The sequence below is a fragment of the Camelus bactrianus genome, chromosome 10, assembly GCF_048773025.1.
Source record: "Camelus bactrianus isolate YW-2024 breed Bactrian camel chromosome 10, ASM4877302v1, whole genome shotgun sequence".
NCBI classification, from domain to species: Eukaryota; Metazoa; Chordata; class Mammalia; order Artiodactyla; family Camelidae; genus Camelus; species Camelus bactrianus.
In genome coordinates, this window is record NC_133548.1 from 36,081,933 (window position 1) to 36,100,133 (window position 18,201).

Here is an 18,201-nt window from a genome sequence, read left to right on the forward strand (position 1 = left end):
ACGCCAGGCGGGAGAGGTGGCCGGCTGGGGTCCCCGGAGGCCCCCTCCCCAGGTCTGGGGCAGCACGGAGAGACGTCCAGAGCCAGCTAAGAATTCTTCTGGGAAAGCCGGACTCGGTCCCCGCCTACCCCAGCTAGAGCCTGAAGAGACGCGCCCAAGCCCCGCCCCCTACCTCAGGTAGGCCGTCTTCGCCAGCCAATTCGCGAGAAGCCTGGGCGGGGAAGGCGGTGCTTCCCGGCCGGAAGTGACGTCTATGCTTGGCTGGCCGCAGAGTCTGCCGAATCTCTCGGCGGCGGCTGAGGCGGCTGCGGGGAAAATGGCTCGGACTGTGGCAGCTGTTGTGACTTGGGTTGTGGTGGCGGCAGAGGCTCAGGCAGCGTGAGGTGAGGAGCGGTGGTAGCGTCAGGGGCCGGAACTAGGACCCTGCGCTGCAAAGGGGGCGAGGGGCCCTAGGGATCCTGGGATGGGAGAGTGTCTTGCCGCGGCCCCTAATCCCCCGAGTGCCCGCTTCTGACCCTCCATCCCGTACTCTTGGCGCTGCCCCCAGTCCGATTCAACCTCCCTCCAGGCCTTGCTTCCATCCAGGCTATTGCAAGCTGCCCCGCCAAAGGTGCCTGCGCCCCCACCAGGACCCTCTTGTCTGGGGCGAGGGGGGAGCGCCTGGGACTTAGTTTTGTCTCAAAGAGGGAGGGGAAGCCACCCCCTTGTTCTCGGGACCCGGCTGAAGCCGCAGTGGCCGGTCCTGTTCTCTTGTTGAATTGTTAAAGAGTCTGGAAAGTGTGTGTGTTGCTCTTCTCAGTTAATGCTCCCCACCGCCCTTTCTTTTCACCTCCTAGTCCCATCTCCGGCTTTGGGGCTAATGATCTTTTTTCTCTCCTCCCGTTCCCCACCCCAGTTTCCTTTTTGCCGCGAATCCACTTGCTTCAGGAAGACAGAATTATTTCACTGTGTATTTAGCGCATCATCTTTCTGGGAGAGCGGTCAGATTAAAAATGTTTGCTTAACTCTTCTTGAGTAACGGCGGAACAATAAATAAAGAAAAAAAGCACATAACTATTTTCCTCACTCAGTGGTTTGGCTTTAAAAACGAGGTTCTCCAGCTGTGGAATTTTTTTTCCGGGGGGAGCAGGGATTGAGGAGGGAAATGAGGAAGGAGAAAAGTAAGTCAGGAGTAAAGTCTGGAGATAAAGAACATGGAAGAAAGAGCGTGGTAGTTCTTTCCCTATATTAGCCTGATAGAGGTTCAGTTTGTAATTATATTTTTATCTTAAACAGTGGGTGTTAAATTGAGTGCGAGGAAGGAGGCCTTCCCCTTCGAACAAGATTGCTTATTAAAGAAGTATCCTAAAATTTCTTCAGGTGGGTGTCAGGCAGAAAAGTTCTGCTGGGAAAATTGTGTATTACTTTGGAGCAGCAAAGGCACAGATTACAAGAGATGCAGAAAAAAGAAAGCTATTCTTAGAAGAGTGGTGAAGATGTAGTGTAAAAAGTGGCGGAGGCTGTAGGGAGGTCCAGAAACACTGATTCCAGGAGAGACTTTGTAACCTTTGCCTCCTTGGCTTGTGGTTAAGTCTGCACAGAAGACACCTCTTAGCAGTTCTGCCAGAGTTGGGGGTTGATGCTTTTACTCATAGTAGCACATTAGACCGAAGGGCCTTAGTTGAGGTTTATACAGTGGAAGATAACTGCTTGTTTACTATTGAGTACGGTAAAGCATTATGACTAAATTATTTAACTCAAGCTTAATTCAGGAGTGATTTTATATAGGAACAAAGCACATATAGAGCTGCTTCAGGTAATTTTGCCTAAATTAATAGATTCTAAAACAAGTTTTTCTTATGAAAATCTCTGTTGCGATTTGTTTCATATACATGTTGCTTGCAGTTTTTCTTGGGAAGCAATATATTTTATTGTCATTCATAGGTTTCACAACTTTTTGTTTCGTGGAATATAAAAGTTCACATGCTTGTATTTTAGGAATTCAATACTATGTAATTACCTATATATTAAGCTTATGATTCTTTTTTTTCTCCCTTCTGCCATAAATGATTCTAAAATTTTCAATTAATTGAAGATTGCTGCATAATTCCAATGTCCAGGAATCCTTCTTTAATCTAGCTCAGTGTTTTTGCACTTAGTAAGCACATTGAATAAATGAACTTATACCTAACCAAGAGTGTTCAATTTCCCAAGAGTTCAGAGTTCTTATCAGCATCAGACCAAACTTTTCAGAGCAGCAGTGCAAAGCACTTTTTTTTTAAAATGCTCTGTAACTTGTGTTGCTTTGATAAAATAAGTTATCCATTTTATTGTATTTGACACATTCCAAAAGGAATTTAAGGCAGGTAAATGATAAAGGTGAATGTTTTAGTGCAATTCATTTACATAGTACAGTGACTTGATTTGTTAATTGTACCTGAGTAAGGCTTAGAGTTGACCCTAAGAAAGATCTTGTTGCTTTCAGAGGGCCTGCAAGGGTGCCTGATACTGCAGTGGTTCCAGGGATAGAAAAGTGAATGAGATGGTGCTTGTCCTCAAGAAGTTCTCTAGTCCATCTGGGGAGACAGACACAAATTGTAACAGTATGGTAATATGGGTATATAAGGAGGGTGGATCCAAAGTACTAAATAGGATGTGATCATCTGGGCTGGAAGATGAAGAGGGAGTGAATGCATCTGATGAGGACAGTGAAGCTCAAACTGAGTCTTAAAGGATGAATTCTTTTATTAATGAGGGTGGGATAGAGGTGATCAGCTTCTAGACTCTGCTATGATACTACCAAGCAATGAGATACTAAGCAAGATGTTTAATATATCTGGTTATCTTGTTTTTTTCCCATTCAAGAGTGGGACAACATCTAAATCATGCTGTCCAGTAGAAATATTAAATGACAGCCACATATATAAGGTATTTTACATTTTCTTGGTAAATCTTTGGAATCTGGTGTGCATTTTACACTTACAGCATGTATTACTTCGGACTAGCCACTTGTCCAGCACCCAGTAGCTGCCTGTGGTTAGTACCTACCATTTTGGACAATGGCAGATCTAGAGTACGAAAATTCTGCTTTTTTATCTTGGATTCCTGCTTGAAAAGAAGAAGCAACTATTATGAGAAATGTATTACTAGTAATTTATAATTTCTAGTCATTTTGATAGTATTCACAAATGATGCTCTTCTGATTGGAGTTATGGTCATACCTGGAAACAATATTGCTGTAGGATATCTTTCAGGTTGTTCAGAGAGACCACCAGAGGCTTATTTTAGTCATGATAACTGTGACTAACAGTGATAAAGTAAATACTATCCTTATATTTGTATTGATTGTTGGTTATAGAGTTACTCATGCTTCCCTGTCACCCCCCCCCCCGACCTTATTCTCTGTGAAGTAAATAGGGCAGGTATTTTTCTTGTTTTCTTGAAGAAGAAATTGAGGCCCAGTGAAATTGTGATTTGTTTAGCATAATATATTAGACGTATTGCTTGAACTTCTAGTGTCTTACAATGCTAAGCCTAGAGAAAAAATGTAAGGGATGTTATAGTTTCATTTAAAATAGATGAGAGTTAATTAGGCAAGAATTTTTATTTGTGAGTAGAGTTTAGATCTTAAACTTATTGTAGAAAGAAGGTGATGAGGTGTCAAGGACAGGTAATTCAGTGTACAGGAAACAACTTGTGGAAACTTAGGTAAGGGAAAATAAAGTATAGCTTTAAGGAAGGATTTGCAAGTCTTATTTAAAAAGATAAAGACAAGACAGAAGTCAAGTAGGAGATGAGAATAAAAAGACATCTGCAATAAAGAATTTGAGGGCAGTGGTCAAAACTTTTATATTATTTGGATGATTCAGGAAGTCTTAGCAAATGCTATGAACTTGTGTCATGAGTAGTGTGGAAAACATGGTTAAGAGTACAGAAAAAGAGGTTGTTAGCTATAAATGAGTAGTAGAGTAATATTAGCTCCTGTTGTGAAATGAGCAGAAATTTGATAAGGAATTTTACTATGAGGAGAGAAAAGAATAGACAGTGTTCATAAAGGAAAATTGGTTAAAAAATTTGCAGAATGGAAAATCCTAATTAAAACAGGTCATTTAAAATTTTTTTCCCTATAAAGACTGAAATTGGCAGTTTACCTTCAGAAAATGCCAATAGAAGCAGGAAGACGTTAAGTATTGTTAAAGTTCTACTGTGTAAAGAGAGGAAAAAGCAAAGGTACAGTCCTCTTTGTAGGTAAAAGGGTGGGGAAAATGGGGGGAAACAATAGAAGGAAATCAAAGGTAAGAGGTACTTACCTTCTGGTGAGGTAGGAAAAGAACATGGACATTGATGCAAATATTTTATTTGCAGTTTTGAAAGTTATGCAAAGCATGTATTGTTCCTCCCAGATAAACTGTGAAGGAGATTTAATTACCTGTAAACAAAACCATAGTGGCAGAGTAGCCATAGCCAAATTGATTTATCAGGTCACTTTATGTGTTCATAATGTAATTTATAACTGTTCTAACACCTCTTTTTAGTTTAACGTGTAAGTGTTTTTAGACTACAGTGCTGAGTTGGGAAAAGTGCTCTTTGGCTTCAGGGAATATAGCATGGTTTCATCTGACTAGATCTCATGATGACATTTATCAGACTGGAATTCTGCCTGTATTAAAATGCATGATATGACACTAGCTGTTTAGGATTTTTTTTTTTTTTGAGTCAGGTTTATAGATGTATAATTTACTTTTAGTAAAATGTATCTGTTTTAGGTGTTCAGCACTCTAAATTATGACAACTACTGGCAATGTGTAACTGCCACCACCACAATTAAGATATGGAATAATTACATCCACTCCTGAAAGTGTCCTTATGCCCCTTGTAATCAGTCTTTTCCACTCACCTTCCAGTCTCTAGCAACAACTGATTTTTTCTTTTTTTATTCCTGTAGTTTTGCCTTCCCAGAATGCCACATAAATTGGCATCGTACAGTATATATAGCTTTCTGAGTCTGGCTTTTTTACTTGGCATAATATTTTGAGATTCAATAAGCCCTTAAAAAGCAAGTTAATTTTTAGAATAGTTTTAGTTTACAGAAAAATCGTTAAGATAGTACAGAGAATTCCCATAAACTCTGGACCTGGTTTCTTCTATTATTTTTTTATGTATGTAAACTGTATTTGCTAATTGTCAAAAACACAAGATTCTAGAATTAAGTTTTTTGTGTGGAAATTGTGTGAAGGTTTCTGTGAAGATGATGACCTTCTAGTGACTTTTATTGTAAATTATATATAGCAGAATTTGCCATTTTAACCATTTTTAAGTGAACAATTTAGTGACAGTGTTATGCAACCATCACCATTATTTCCAAAATTTTTCATCACCCCAAATTCTGTACCCTTTAAGCAGTAACTCCCCATTCCCCTTCTTCCCAGGCCCCGGTAATCACTAATCTTCTTTCTGTCTCTGTGAGTTTACTTAATTCTAGATATTTTGTATAATTGTAATCATGCAGTATTCATTCTTCTGTGTCTAGTTTTTTTTAACTGTGCACAATGTTTTCATACCTGTTGTAGCACATATCAGAACTTTAGTTCTTTTTATGGCTGAATAATATTCTACTGTATATAATATACTGCATTTTGTATATCCACTTGTTGGACACTTGGATTGTTGCCACATGTTGGCTGCTGTGAATAATGCTGCTGGGAGCATTTTTATAGGTATGTAAGTGCCTGTTTTTAATTCTTTTGGGTATATATCTAGGAGTGGAATTGCTGGGTCATATGGTAATTTTATGTTTAATTTTTTGAGGAAACACCAAAGTGTTTTCCAAAGTGGCTGCACCAATAGCATATGACCCAGCAATTCCACCTGGATATATCCTAGAGAAACAAAACCACTACTTTGAAAAAATACATGCACTCCAGTGTTCATAGCAGCATTATTTACAATTGGCAAGATATGGAAGCAACCTGTGTCCATTGATAGATGAATAGATAAAGAAGATGTGATATATATATATCACACACACACACACACACACACACACACACACACAATGGAATACTCAGCCATAAAAAGGAAGAAAAATTTTCCTATTTGCAACATCGTAGATGGACTTGGAGAGTATTGTGCTAAGTGAAATATGACAGTCAGACAGAGAAGGACAAATACTATATGATATCACTTATATGTGGAATCTGAAAAATACAGCAACCTAGTGAATGTAACAACAAAAGACACAGATATAGAGAACAAATTAGGGTTACCAGTGGGGCTAGGGAAGAGGGAGGAACAAATCTGGAGTAGGGATTAAGAGGTACAAACTCTTATGTATAAAAAAGCTACAAGGATATACACAGGGAATATAGCCAATCTAACTATAAATGGAATATAACCTTTAAGAAATTGTGAATCACTATATTGTACACCTGTAACTTATATAGTATTGTACATCAACTATACTTCAGTAAAAAAAAAAGTTTAAAAAAGTGGCTGCACCATTATATTCCCTTTTGCAAAATATGAGTATAAAAGTGTTCTAATTTCTCTACATCTTTGTTACTGCTTTTTATTTTCCTTTTTTAAAATTATAGCCATTCTAGTAGATGTGAAGTGGTATGTCATTGTGGTTTTCATTTTCATTTCCTTAATGAATAATGATGTTTTCATGTGCTTATTGGCAATAAGCTGCCTTTTTTAATGATAGGAACATGCTGATGGTTGTTCCAACAACTGAACAGAGGTAATATATGTATTTTTTAATGACTGTTATATATGAGGCTTTATATGTATATTATTTTATTTACCCTGACAACACTGTGAAATACCTATGTTTTACAGATGAGAAAACTAAGACAAAGGGAGATTAAGTAGCTTATTTAGGATTACACAGTTAATAAGAGAAAGGTCGGATATTTGAGCTCACGTCTTGTTACTACTTCATTTTTCCCTTTGTTATCACTATTGTTGTACAAAACTATCAATTTCATGCAATTGATGTCATGTGAAAATAAAATTTTGTTAGCTATAGAAACTGATGAAGTTTGAGAGAAGATTTCCAGCCGTATTCATGTCAGGTTTTCATTATTATTCCCTATTTGGGGGTTCTTAGTTGCAATCCAGTTTAATTTTTTTCTGCCTTAAGCCATGTTGAAAATGGAGGCATATACCATAACAGCACAAAAGCTTACTGTTTTTTGTCATGTTGAAATTGGGGTAATGTCAGAGTATTTTTAATGATTCATGTTAAATGAATGAACAGTAAAATAGTCCAAAGTTCAGTAATTATCTTCACAGAGCAGCACTACTGTTGGGATTCTGGGTTAGATTGAAAACTGCTTTGTCAGTAAAATGTGTTTGAACAGGAACCTCTTGCTGTGACAGTATCCCTCCTCTTTGTCCCCCTCTCAAACACATACAGTGATACACATATGTAGATATAGAAAGTTGTTTTGGATGAATGCTTTGGTTGTGATCTCTTAATGTTAAGAATGTTGCTCCTAAAGGATGAAGGTGGTCTAATGACTGCTAGTGCTTACTAGACTACAGTGTAGCCATTGCTTTTTGTCAGAATAGGAAAATTAAGCCCTTTATTAATTGCTTATTGTAGTGGGGCAAAGCACAGTTGTATAAGTGTGGTACAGAGGTTAAGGAATGCGGGAGCCAGGCTAGAATCCATCTTTACAGTTGTGAAGAACCTTGGGAAGGCTCTTATCTTTTTCCGATGACTCTTTTTTTATGCCCAGATCATGGCTCCAATTTCATTTTTCCCCTTACTCCACTATTAAAAATAGTATCCCCCCAACTAAATTATTCTCTGTCATATTACTGATTTTCTCCCTTTTCATTTACTGTCTAAACTTACCATTTTTGTTTGCTTGTTTAAATCAAACCACTTAACATTTCCGTTGCTGTCATCCTAATTCAAGTCATTACTGATTCTTTCCTAAACCATTTTAGTTATTTATTAATTGGTTTCCATTTTTGTTTTTCTTCTGTCTGTTTTCTGCAGAGCAAATTGAGATCTTTGAACAGTGTAAATCATGGGAAAGAGTTGGTGGATGGGTACAGACTTGTTCCATGTCTGGGATTCCTTGTAATTCTTAATCCAGCACTTTAGACCACTCAGTCATACCTCTACTCCTCCTCAGAATTCTGATCTTTCATGCTAGCCTACATGTGGTTATTGAAAGTCTGACTTACTCCCCCTTATGCCAGGATACAGTGCATTCCTCCTCTTCCTGCTGTGTCAGGCTGAGAGTAGGGATGGGCCTGCTTCTCCTATGAAGGGTTTATCATTTTCTGCAATTTAATTCATTGGATTTTTGTGTCCTCTGCTCTCTGATGTCTTAAAAACTTTTTGTTTTTTAGCTTATTTGACTTGTTTTTCATTGTTGGGGTGAGAATGACAGTCTCTTGCCACTTTGCATATCCTGATAAGAAGAGAAAATCCCTCTATTACTTATCACCTTTGTTTTAAAACAGTAAAGCTTGCAAATGATGAAATATTTACAACTCTACCAAAGTTAAGATAGTGAAAAGTAAATCTGCTTTCCACCGTTGGTTCCTTCCAGTCCTTCACTTTTAGTTCCTTAACCTCTATCACCTCAGTCTCCTAAGGTGTCTCTTCCTTTCCAAGTCAGACCTTCTATCTATGCTTCTGATTCTGTCTTACTCAACTGTACCCAGTATCTGAGCTAGAATTTATCTCCTAAATCTTGTGCCTTTCAGTCTTTGTGCACTGAATCCTTCTGTTCAACCTACCACATATTTAAGGCCTTTTTCATTTTAAACAGCCATTCCTGACACCTCATCCTATCTACCTATCTCTTCTATTCTATCTACCTACTTCTCTTAATTCTCTTCACTGTCAAAGAATATGCTCTTGTTACTTGTAATTCCTTATTACTTCTCTAAATCACTAATAAGGGTTGGAGGGGAGAGGAAATGAGGAGTGACTGCTAATGGGTAGAGTTACTTTGGGGAGTGATGAGAATGTTCTGAAATCTGGTAGTGGTGGTGGTCACACAACTCTGAATATATTAAAAACAACTAAATTGTATGCTTTAAGTGGGTGAATTTTATAGGTTAATTATATCTCAAAAAAGTTCTTAAAATGATCACAAATGAGCTCTTAAATCTGGAGTTTTTTGAGTTTTCATCCTATGTCATCTCAGTAGTTTCTAACAATACTGACCAACTCCTTTTTAGGACACTCTATTCCCTTATTTCTCTGATAGCAGTCCTCACACTTTTCTGTTATTTTCCTTTGACCTTTTGTTTTGTGGCCCTCAAGATCTCTTTTTCTCTCTTCATTCTACATGTTATCCCAGTGCCATATCAACCTCTTTCATGACTTTCAGGTCTTTAGTTTTAAATAGATAACTAAAGATTCATCTCTAGCCAACTTGCTCTGTTATACCCAAGGCCAGTACTTTCAATCAGCAAGCAGACATGAATTGTATTTCCCACAAGTACTTGAAATAGTAATGTGTTTCACTCTGGCTAAAAAGCTATGTGGCTCTGAAGAACAGTTCTGAAAATATGTACACAGTGTACACATTGATTTTCTTCTCTCAGAGAAAGAAGTTAATGGTTTATTATTTGGCACATTTAAGATGATTTCCAAGAACTTTAAATAAAAATCAGTGCAACAGTAGTGGATTAAAAATGTTGTAGCTCTTAGGTTAAAGTATTCATTTTGAGTATAGTTTTGTGTACTCTTGAACATGTTACAGAATACTGAAGACACTCTACAGTAAAGAACTACTTCCTGCTTATTCCAAGACTGTTCTGGGTGCTGAAGATATAAAAGTGAACTTGACAGATAAATTCTAGCTTCATTAAATTTATAGTCTAGTGGGGAAAGTTAAGCAATAAAATAAGTAAAATACACAGTATATTGGATGGTACTACATTGCTAAGAAGAAAATAAGTTAAGTGCATAGGCAGTGAAGTTAGAGAAAGTTGTGTTGTCAGGGAGGACTTTACTCAGATGTTACCTTCTCAGTGAAGACTTGGAGAGAGTGAGCCATTCAGCTATCCAGGGGAAGAACAGTCCAGACATAGGGAACAGAGAGCAAAGGCTCTGAGTATTTGAGGAACAAGGAGGCTAGTGTGACAGGGCAGAGAGGAGACTTACAGGAGAGAGGAAATAGAGGGACCAGATATTAAAGTGCCTAGTGGACTATTGTAAAGATTTTACTTTTTCTTTGAGTGAAATAGGAGCTGTTGGAAATTCTGAGCAGAGGGGTGAGAAGATCTTTTTCAATGTCCCTCTGGCTGCTGTGCTGATAATAGTTAGAAGGTACAGGATAGAGGGGTAGCGGAGACAGATTGGGAGGATATTTCTCTAATCTAGGCAAGAGGTGATGGTTGCTTGGTCTAGGATGGTAGCAGGAATACAATGAAGAAATGCTCAAATTCAGAAATATTTGAAGGTAGAGCTTGTAAGATTTTATGTACATATCCATAACTATCTCACAGAGCCACCACCAAACATTGCTACCTTCCTGACAAGCTATAATTGAATTAAAATTTTCTAATTTAATTCAAATAAGAAGGAAAATAAATTTACTGGATATACATACAATGGTGAGAATATAGACTCATCTCACTGGAGTATCTTACTATTCATTTTTAAATGTTTTACTTGTATTTTTAAATGCAGTAAATATTTTTTACATAAATGATCATCTTATGTGCTGTGCACAGTAAGTGATTCACAGATGGTAAGAATTTGAGAAGCCATATTTTATACTTTGTTTCTTTTCTTTTACAATCTTACCCTATCCACATATCCCTTAATGAGTTAGGACAGTGTCCTTGATTTAGGCAAATGAAAAGGGACAGTGTAGCTCTTAGAACTTGTATTATTTTTATGGCATCACTAGAAAGTTGAAGTTCTTGTGTTCACGTAATTTGCCACACGTGGGTAAGAAAAAAATTCTTAAGACTTATCTCTTGCATAAATACCATACTATATTAGTATGTAGTAGTAGTAATGCAGGTGTTTTTGTTATTTTTCACATACCATGTATAATAATAGATGTGAAAATGTGATATTTAAAATATGTGGGGAGTGGATTCTTTTTTATTGTGAAATAACACAGAGAAGTGCCTAAAGCATGTATGATTATTTAATAAGTTATTCCAAAACAAGCACTTGTGTAACCATTTGCTAGGTTAGGAACTAGAACATTGCTGGTATTCCAGAAGTCCCCAGTGAACTTCTCCCTTATCTGTCTGTCTCTTCCTCCCCGTGAGTAACCACTATCCTAACTTTTGATAATCCTTTCCTTTGAAGTTTTTCTGTTGTGTAAGCGCTCTTAAACAATATTTAGTTTTACATGTTTTTGAATGGAATCATTGTGTGTATTTTTGTCTCTCCATTTTCTTAACATTATGTTTCTAAGTTTTATTTTTTATAGCTTGAATTTGTTCATTGGCATTGATGTGCAGAATTCCACTGAATGAACTGCAGTATAATAAAAAATAAATATTTATTCTTTGTCCCCAGTTCCTGTCAAGTTCCTGCAACTCCTACAACCCTTGGAATCTCTAGAGCATTAAGTCTTTTTTTATGCTAGTGAGATGACTACTGTTTGGGATCCCCAGGTAGTTTCTGGATGAGGGCTGGTTGCCAGGAAGACCCAAGGCTTGATCATAGAGTTGGAACTTTCAGCCCCACCTCTTGACCTCTGGGGAGGGGAGAGGAGCTAGAGACTGAGCTAATTAGTGGCCAGTGATTTAATCAACCATGTCTATGTAATGAAAGCTCCATAAAAATTCTTAAATGATGGGGTTGAGAAGCTTCCAGGTTAGTGAACACATTGCGGTGCTGGGGATGGTCGTACTTCTAGAGAGGCCGTGGAAACTCCACACATTTCCCCACCCCCAACCTTGCCTTATACATCTCTTTCATTGCTTCTTCCTGATTTGTATACTTTTTATGGTAAACTGGTAATAGTAAGCTGTTTCCCTGTGTTCTGTGACTCTTACTGTCAAGTTATCAAACCTGAGGTGGGATCCCGGGAACCCAAGATCTTCATATTCTTGTTATTACTTAGTATTGTAAGATTTAATATTTTACCCCCAGGATTACATGTGTGTAGTGGTATCTCACTGAGGTTTTAATATGCATTTGCCTGATAACTAATTAGTTTGAGCTTTTTTTCATATATTTATTGGCCATTGGATTTCATTTTTGTGAAGTTCTTGTTTTTGCCCATTTTTCTTTGATTGTTTTTCTTTTTAATTTGTAGGAGTTATTTACCCAGGATTTGAGTCCTTTGGTTACATGATAAAAATATCTTCCTTCCTGTGGCTTGTTTTTATTGTTCTCTTTGGTGTCTCTTGATGAATAAAAGTTCTGGATTTTACTATAGTCAAATTTATTATTTTCTTCATATGATTAGTGTTTTATATATCTTATTTAAGAAATTTTTCCTTTCTCTGATTCTAAAGACTTTATAGTTCCTTTCACAGTTAGGTGTTTGGCTTGGGCTTGCTTTGAGTTGATTTTTGCTTAAGGAGTGAAGGAGGAGTCCCTCCATTTGTTCTAGCACCATTTATTGAAATGACACTTCTTTCTGTGCTCTGAGATGCCACTTTTGTCTTAAATCAGCTGTCTGTGTAGGTGTGTGTCTATTTCTGGGCTCTTAACATGTTCTCTAGACTTATCTCTTGCATAAATACCATACTATCCTAAGTAAAGTTAGCATTTTAATAAATTTTTATTGGGTAGAGCAAGTCCTCCTACCTTGTTCTTTTTCAAGAGGGTCTTGGCTATTTTGGCCCTTTTGGTTACTGTATAAATTTTAGAATCACCTTGCCAAATTTTATCTTAAGAATCTGTTTGAATTTTGATTGGGATTGCATTGAACCTATAGATTTATTTCAAGAGAGGTGACATCTGCATAAAATTGTCTTCAAATCTGTAAACATGGAAAAATATCCATTACATTGAAATAGACAGTATTTGTCAGTAAACTTTTATAATTTCCCCTGCAACTTTTTATTACATGTATTATTAGTTAGTTGGTGGGTTTCATGTATGTGAATGTTATTGTAAGTATTTTTTGAAAACTGCTTTTTCTAATCATTCATTGCAGGAATATAGAAATACAATTAATTTCTGTATTAAAGTATCATAGCCAGCAACCTTGCTAAACTCTGGCAGGTAATTCTATTAATTACCTGCATATTCTTTGGACTTTTTACTTTATCAGTAAATAATGTTTTGTGTTTTCCTGTTTGAACCTACCCTCTTTTTTCTTTTTCTTGCTTTTCTGTCTAGGAGTCTATAAAATGTTGAATAGAAGTGGTGGTGGGCATCATGGTGTTTGTTCATGGTCAGAGGGGAGGTTCATGGTCAGAGCTTTCAAGGTTTTACAATTAAGTATGATTTTTGATGATACTTCTTGTCAAATAAGGAACTTCCCCTTCTATTCATAGTTGGCTAAGAATACCTATTGAGGTGAAAACATACTTTTCCTGTTGAATTCTTTAATTATTCCATGTGGTAAATTGCATTTTATTTTTACTACTAAGTTTGATTTGCTGTTACTTTGTTTAGAACTTTTTGTGTTGGTGTTTGTGAGTAAGATTGGCTTGTAATTTTCTTGTCTCATCCTTGCCCGGTTTTGTTATCAAAAGTAATAGTCACTTCATAAAATGTTTGGGAAATGTACTTTCTTGTCTGTCCTCTGAAAGGGTTTGTGGAAGGTAGATATTTTTTATTTTATGAAGCCAGGGAAGCCATCTGGCCCTGCAGTTTTCTTCGAGGAAAATATTTTTGGCTGCTAATTCAGTTTCTTTAATGGTTATAAGATTATTCAACTTTATAATTCTGTTTAAGTCAGTTTTAGTAAGTTACTATCTTCTAGGAATTTGTCTATATTTTAAAATTAATATCCTTATTATCTTTCTAATGTCTGTGACATCTGTTGGATGTCCTTTTTTAATTCTTGATATTGTTTATTACTTAATTATTTTTTCTTGATCAGCATCACCAGGTATCTTATTAATATTTTTAAAAGACCCAGCTTTCAGTTTTGTGCACCTTCTCTGTTGTATGTTTCCTATGCCACTAATTTCTTCTGTGGTCTTTTTTCCCTTCCTAATACTTTTATTTTGCTGTTATTTTTCTACTTTCATGAGATGGATGCTTAGTTCATTAAGTTTTCAACCTTTCCACTTTTCTAACATCATATAAAGCTATAAATTTTCCTTTATCTACTGTTTTATGTATCTAACAAATTTTTGTATGATGAACATTTTTTACCTTTCTCTGTGTGTTCATTATCAATTTGGTATACAGTTAGATTTAGTATAATTTTTAAATTGCTATTGCCTCAATATGAGTAAAGCTAAGCATCTTTACTTTTTGTGAACTTCTTATTCCAACTCTTTGTCCATTTTTTCCATAGGGTTGTTTCTCTTTACAGGCTTTATATTATGTATTAGTAAAATTAGCTCTTTCTCTGTGATATGAATAGCAAATATTTTCCCCAGTTTATTGTTTTTCCGTTGACATTTCTAATAGTTATTTTACTTTACTTTTCAGCACCTAGAACAGTGCCTGGTGCATGGTATACACCCAGTGACTATTGAAGAAATGAATAAATTTAGTGGTGCTTGTTTGCCAAACAAAAGTTATTTTTTTAAATGCTTATGTCCTTGAATATTCTCTCATGGCTTGTAGGTTTTGAATCATATTATGGCAGCCTTCTTTATGCTGGAGGTTACATAGGGACTCAATATTTTCTTTTGGCTTTATGATTCTATTTTTTTATACTTAAATATTTAATCATTTTCTAATTTATCCTATGTGGTCAATTGTAAACACATTTCTCTATGAAATGTTAACCGTTTTCTAATTATAAAAGATTAATTGGAAATTATAAACTTTGAAAATACAAAAAAATTACAAAGGATGATAAAAACTGGCCTGAGTTAAAAGGCCATATATCAGCTATGGAACTTAAAAAAATAAAGTTTTATTCTCCTGAAAAATAACTAATTGGCAGTTGAGATATTTTATTGACTTGAGAGGAGAGGTAACTTTGGGGAAGATAAATTTTTCCTTACCATCTAGAAGATAATAATGCTTGTTCACATGTTTTTTGTTCCTTTTCTCATAAATCATAACCTTGTGTTGTCCACTGACTTGTTGTCCTTTGGCTGTTGAGCACTTGATATGTGGCTAGTCTAAGTTGAAACGTGGTAAGTGTAAAATATATACCAGATTTTGAATACTTAGTATAAAAAAATGAAAGTAAAGTATCCAATTCATATTGTTATATTGATTATCTATTGAAATGATACTATTTTGGATATACTGGACTAGGTAAAGTTTATTATTAAAATTAATTTCATCTGTTTCTTTTTTATTAATGTAGCTGTAAAAACTTTTAATTCCGTATGTGACTTGCGTTCTGTTTCTGTTGAATAATGCTATTCTAACCTAATCCAACACCTGGGCATTCTTCTTTTTTGTCTTTTGCAAAAATTTGTATAGTGCCTAATACCAAAGTACTTGGGGTATTTTTGGTTTGTTTTTTTGGTCACGAGTGTTTTTCCCCTTCATGAATCAGTAAAGATAGAAGAAGGTTATCTTCTGTAATGGAGTTGTTTTTTTTTTTTTTTAAGCACAAATGAAGCATCTCCCATTTTTAGTTTTCTGGTGCCATCTCTAGCCCTCCTAGTTTTAAAGATAATTTTTCTTCCACCACTTGTTTATTCTAAACTCAACCACATGATTTTCCCATTTTAGTTGAATTAGTAATAAATGACTCCTTTAGTCTGTTTTTGGTTTTAGAATTTGTGCTTCTTTTTGATAAAAAGAATGGTGTCTTGAGTTTTGTAGTCAATGGTGCTTTCATTCAACAGCTATAGTAGAAATTTGAGAGTAGAGGATGAATAAAATAAGAATTTGTGCCCTCAATAAAATTATAAATTTGCTACTGAGCTGGTGGTAATAAATTGGTACATGTTACAGCTAAATAGCAGTATTAATTAGTTCATGATAGAATTAAAAGAAATAATTTATTACTGCAGAAAGAAAGAACTCTAGGATTGGGGAAGAAAGTTGGTATTTATAAAGGATAAGATATGTCTAGACACTTACTGACTCCAGATAACTGTTAACATGAAAATATATCCTAGTGAGTTAGCACTGCCTAGATTTGAGTCCTGATTTCACCACTTGCTAGCTGCTATGAGCTTGGGCAGATTATATAACTGATGTGCTTAAATTTCTTCATTTGTGTACTAGGGATAATAATAGTAACTACTTATTATAGGTCTTTGCATAAATAGAGGTATATAGATTTTTCTACAGTTTTAACAGCTGTTTTACTGCAGTCTTCATAATTTTATTTTTAATAGTGGCATAATATTCAATTCCAGGGAGCTACCATAATTTATTTTTCTTTGAGATTAATTTTGATTTTAAAGGAGAATGTTTGTATTATTGAACTCAAATAATTGTTTCTCCATTTTCTAGGTATCTTGAATTTTAAGATCAGAAAACATTTAAATGGGTAACAGGACTAACTTGTTTTGTTTTATTTTATTTTTTGAGATTTAAATTTAAATTGTAAATGAACGTCAAAAGAAGCCAAGAGCTTTTAAATTAATTCATTTGGGTCTGTAAACGGTATCCAAGGGTTTAGCTGAATAGTTTAATTGCCCTCTTTTGAAGAATTTTAAAGTAGCTACAGCCTTGTGATCTGCACTGGGTTACTTTATCTTGGGAAATTTTTGGCAGATGATATACAATCATCATTCAAAAACAAGTTATATTGTCCTTCCCAGCTTGAATTAGGGGAACATTAGTACTGAAGTTTTCATTTTGAATTAGCATGTTGGAAGTTATTTCCTGCTAAATGTTTGTCATCAAGTGAAGTTTATTTTTGAAAATTAATGGAGTATGTCAGTGCAGCAGCCTTAGAAAAATAGCTGAAGCACAGGGTTACTTTTGGACAACCTGTTAAGTCTTTTGTTATCATTTGAGTATACATGCATAATAATCTTTTGGAAAACTAAAATATGGTGATTTAGCTGCTAACAGACATCTGTTACTGCTTAGAGTCGAATTTACATTAGCATATACTGCTTTGGGTTGGAATTAGGGATAGAGCAAACAAATGAATTGATGATATTAAAATATTGTTAAAATATATTTTAACCTATTAATTTTATACCTTAGTCAATAAGTAAAAGATAATATTAATTTGAAATACTTGGAATAAGAGTCTGTTCTCCATTGAATTAAGTGTATCTCAGATGCACTTTAAAAAATTCCAGATTCCCCTTTGACAAAAATATCCTATTGTTAGTGGATAGAGGGACCCCTAAATTAGGAAGCCCACCAAAGTGTGGGTCCTTGCCACCGATTGTGAAAGAATTCGCACAGCAGAGGCAGAGAAACAAAGTGAACAGCCACTTTGTTGCTCAGAAGGGGAAAAGGAAGGAAAGCGCTTGAGAGAGGAAAAAGCACTACAGCAGGGAGCTGTCAGCCAGGATGGCCAGTAGAGGCAGCTCTGGCTCAGCTGGGGCTCAGACCACATGGATTTTTATGAGAGGCTTCTGCTGTCATGTCCTTCTTCCAGGTATGATGGAGCCAATCATTCTTTGTACAGGCTTTTCTGGTTGTTGCCATGGCAATTGTCTTCTGCCTTGGCGCTGGGTGTATCATTTAGCATGCTAATACATTACAGTCAGCTTATAATGAAGCTCAAGGTCCACTGGAAGATGAATCCTCCATCATCTTGGGCTCTGTTGGTTCTAACCAGTTCTTGTTTCTTATTGCAGCTGCCTCCTGAGACTTAGATAAGAGTAATTGGTTTCTAGTCAAGGGAGGGGCCAGGGGTATAATCCTGGAAGCAACAGCCTTGGTAACCAAAAAAGGTTGCTTTTAATCAGAATGCCAGACCCAGTGTTCCCCCTCAAACCTTTCTGCACTTTCTGCTCAGCCATAAACAAGAGGCAGGTGTTGGGAGGCTTAGTTCCTGCAGAAGATATTAAAGTTATTATTATATATATTCCTTGAGGAAGAACCAGGACCCTGCCCTAGGACTGTTCCTCCCTTGTTACTGCATTCCCTTCCTTCCCTGACTAGCAACTGTTTGAATCTACCCTTTGAAACTCAGGGAAGGTCAAGGAGGCTTCATGAAGCCTACTTCCCACAAAAGAGAAATGGACAACAGAAAGGATTTG

General features: G+C 36.1%; 1 protein-coding gene across 1 annotated transcript in view; it reads left to right on the plus strand.

The window, feature by feature from the left end:
• The first annotated feature begins 232 nt into the window (after positions 1-232).
• The window catches only part of PIK3C2A (phosphatidylinositol-4-phosphate 3-kinase catalytic subunit type 2 alpha), an 88,084-nt gene continuing 70,115 nt past the window's right edge, over positions 233-18,201 (plus strand). The window contains exon 1 of the mRNA XM_074372306.1: positions 233-383. The gene's annotated coding sequence lies outside the window, so the exon portion shown is untranslated. The remainder of the gene's footprint in view (positions 384-18,201) is intronic.